This window comes from Varroa jacobsoni, unplaced genomic scaffold (genome assembly GCF_002532875.2).
Source record: "Varroa jacobsoni isolate VJ856 unplaced genomic scaffold, vjacob_1.0 scaffold_487, whole genome shotgun sequence".
Taxonomy (NCBI): domain Eukaryota; kingdom Metazoa; phylum Arthropoda; class Arachnida; order Mesostigmata; family Varroidae; genus Varroa; species Varroa jacobsoni.
In genome coordinates this window covers 62,157-66,279 of record NW_019213389.1, presented here as the reverse complement: position 1 = coordinate 66,279, position 4,123 = coordinate 62,157, and the positions used below count along the sequence as shown (strand labels likewise).

At 36.0% G+C, this 4,123-nt stretch overlaps 1 long non-coding RNA gene across 1 annotated transcript; it reads right to left on the bottom strand.

The window, feature by feature from the left end:
- Positions 1-687: 687 nt before the first annotated feature.
- LOC147753440 (uncharacterized) lies at positions 688-3,860 on the bottom strand. Its single transcript, XR_015311244.1, has 2 exons — positions 3,694-3,860; positions 688-2,577 (listed from the first exon to the last, which is right to left on the bottom strand). It is a non-coding gene; the product is annotated as an uncharacterized LOC147753440 (long non-coding RNA).
- Positions 3,861-4,123: the final 263 nt, after the last annotated feature.

Sequence of the window (4,123 nt, the reverse complement as noted above, 5' to 3'; positions counted from 1 at the left end):
GAAACCAGACGTGACGTGTTCTTATAATCACAATAAATATTACGGATAATTTAAAGCCGGATATAACTATGCATACAAACGTAGTCCCTTGTCATACAACTTCAAAACACAAACTAGCGCTTCACTTCGTACCATCTGTTGGCCTTTATTAGCCTCGTAGGTAACTAGAAAACTGTATAGTATCACTGTTCCATCTGAGGGAAGCGCATAATTGATCTTCAACAGAAAATAAATGAAAACGATGTTACATTCAAGAGTTTTCCTAATAACGTTATTAATTATATCCAGCAAAAGCTCCTGGGACTGCATTGTGGCATATGCAAATCAGGTGTTAGCTGATTTTTTTTTTACTTCTCGACTCCCTCTTCTCGGTGAGGAGTCCGTAGATCTGCAAACTCGAAAATACTCGCGAATATAATCGCCTCTCCACTTTGCGTCAGCCACATGTTAATACGGTAAGCCGGATCAGGCTTCAACAGCAAAAGGCGTTTATAAATCGTATCCTCTAGCCTGATTGAAAACGAAAAACTAACTTATAATTATCAGTCATTAACAATCATGTTTATCATACATAATACTGCTACTCTACTACATAATGCTTACATACTATTAATCATAATTAACATATTGTTTTTAAAAAAGCTTTGCGTTTCAAGCAAAGCACTCGCAAAAAACGATCCGTTAGACTTATTCAAACACACGAAATATATATTTACCAGAGGACCGTATCATCTATAGTGGCTAAATCTACATAATCATCAAATTAGCACGCAAATTCAATTGTTGTAGCCTGCCTTTACTCTTTTACCGTAACACCGTAGTAATACCGATATCCGTTTGTCAACAGTCTACTTCTGAGCGTTAAGGTACGACTTCCGTAATAACAAAATAAAGTACCGAGTGAAATGTTACTGGTGCATTACTTATAAATGCAGGCATTGTAAGTTCGTGAACACCGGACTGAGACGGCTATGACGTGAGGTGGTAGGTTTACCTTGCTCCAATGACACCGCACAGAGACGGGCAGTTTAAATAAGACTTCTAAATTGTATTTTAATATATTTAAATCTTAATTAAATTTAATTATTTTATTGTGTTATTAAATTGAATTAATAATAATTACATTTGAAAAAAATACAATAGGATAGTAGATTAATTAATATACTACAATATTCGATCTGCAAACTTTACGAATTGCGCATTGGCGTTGTCCTAATATAAAAGCTGAATACCCTTGCTTATCCAGTTCATTATGCATTGAACCTTCTGTGCTATTCTCTAGGCTCTGACGACCTAAGAGATTAGGCTAACTCCAGCAAGTCGTATTTCTAATAGCGCAAAATTTATGCACGAAATGTCGAATGGTTCTAACGGGGTTCTATATTCCGTGGGGCAGAAAAAAGTTTTTCGATTGTTCTTAGACTAACAAAAGTACTAATTGAGATAGCTTAAATCGACGTTTACATGTTATCCTGGTGTTATGTTACTGAGGATTTAAAATTAAGATGAACATTATTAAGGCCTCTTGAACTATTGGGTGGTTTATACTGCCATTTAGAACACTCATTAATCAACGGTTAGTATGGTACCTTGCAAGAATCATGTACAATAGATAAATTTTGTCTGCAATACGCTCGCTCGGTGTGACAGGCATAATGTACCTATCCTGACAGCCATTTCTTAAGGAAAAGCCTAAGATCGTTGTTGTCTGATGATCCAATACATTGTACCAGCTTACGTCCAGATAACTAAAAATGCTACATTTCTAATTTTGAAAACAAGTTTTGAGCAAAATTGTTTAATGGAAATAAAGTACGTTTAGGCCCAAGTCTTTCGTGGGCATCAAGAGTAATCTGCTGCTACAAAAGTGTCAAGCAGTTGTAGCAGCTGTTACGGATTACTTCTTCGAACCCGTACCAGTACTTCTGAGAATGAGTCGCCCATTTTTACAACCAGGAAAAAAGCAGTCAATTTGATATTGGAATTCTATTGTTCTTGATTGAATCCTTGTTGATGAATGTTGTTACCATACGTAGGTGTCTTACGAAATCCAACTTGATTATTTGAATTGTTTTACCGTTCTCGTACAATGCACTTCTAACGATTCCTGCTTTTTGCAAAAAATGGCCCAGTTGTTCATCAGAAATTCTAGGGTGATAGCACACTCAGTGACTGGCTGTTGTAAAAAGCAGTAGGAAAACAGAAAATCTGAAATTTATCAGAGTGACGAAAACGCGTATTTAAATACGTCTTAAGCGTTTCGACTGTCAAAATCTGCAAACAATTAAGAGATAAGTTCCCTCAAAAGAAACAAAGGAAAAGTTACATAAAAGGTTACACATTATTGAGCATTTCAATGTAAGTAGCAATGTTTAGAACTAGTAAGTCTAAGATATAAAAGGAGTCAGATATTCGTCTTTTTCCGGCAACATTACTTGCACTAGCAGATCGTCTGTACACAAGTTCCTTCTTTCAGCAGGCTTCAGTGAACTATGGATCGGTAATCAACAGATCCGCAGGATTAATGTAGATCTGAGATAGTTTCTAACCGTAACTCCATATAGCAGACGACGTGCGCTGCAAATAAATACCAATATTAAGATCACATCATTTCTTTGACCAACTACTTCAAGTCGGTCCATCCGCGTCGTGTACCGTACAATAATATGCTTTTCACGTATACATGCATATGGAAATGTTATTGTTGATATTTTCTAATAATTCAGTAAGGCAGCCTACAAAGAACCATGTAAGATAGGGTGAAACTACTAATAGACTTCGTGTTGGTGACAAGTGCGTTGCCATAGAGAAGAGAATTAGAATCAAGCAAGAATCCGCACACGAAAAACACAATGAGCGAGTGAGGCGGCGCAATAATAATAACAAAAAACAGTTCTCTATTAGACAGCTTCGTACAGAACATGAATTTGCATCTATAGAATTTGTGACTGTGTGTACCATGCGTAAATAGGTTTTAGTAATTGCAAGAAATCGCTAATTACGAGCCAGTGACTTGATGTTGTGTGTGGCAATAGGAAGACGAAGCCCTTTGCATTACAGTTATAATTACTTTTTACCGATAGCCCCTTGAGACCTGCATACATGCACAATTTTTTTATAACAGTTTAAAAGGTATCGCGTAAAGGATGTTGTATGTTTTTTATAAACACGGGTAATAACCACGGGTAAAAGCCAAACCTCTAATTTCTATAATAGTGAAAAAGAAACAGGATAATAAAGAAGCAAATATCGCATTATTTAAGATGTTCGACATCTGAATGGGAGGTACTGTATACAAGTGACATCATATACTCGACGTTTAGATAATTGATTGCTTAAAAAAGTTTCGTAATTTTCACGATTATAACTACCGCCTAAGTGACAACATGTTACGTTAAGTGAAAAATCAGAGTCATATCAACAGAATCTTGGGCGAAAGTTAAGTTACACAAACTTAAATATGGCATATATTCAGAACAGAGCATATTTTGATATGATTTGAAAGCATACTTTGTTTGCAGAAATTACAATATAACAGTAAAGAAAATACGTGGTATAGAAAAAGTTCCACAGGCACACCATATGCTGTACAATGCAACATTGAAACATAAACAAGCAGGTCGTAAGCAAAAGACAGGGGAAAGAAGATGTACAGTGGATATACGTCTTTTAACAATTATCTGAACCGCTTACCATTTAATGCCCTTTCAAAAAGCGATTCCAAGTACCAAAGCAGAAGTACTGATCTACAATGGTACACTACGTAACTTCTGTCACCATCATTGGTGCGTATGGGATAATGTGCGAATTTTCCAAGTGCGTCATCTGTTTTTGTTTATGCAGACTGGGGTCAAGCGAGAAAAAATCTGAAAATGCGATTTTTAATAAAATTCATTTATCGCTGAATTATTGCCCTAAGCTGAATGCCCAGATACCTCATATATTTATAAAGTATTGTGTGCAAATTAAGTACCAGGAGCGTTTGAAGAATCTCTGTCTTCAGTAAAATAGGTCACATTTATTTACGAAATAATACATACAGGCACCAGCAAGTAGTCCTACTTTCGTAATGGTTATATCAAGGCAGATCGTTCCTATTTATATTTTCGACTTCAGCTCTGAT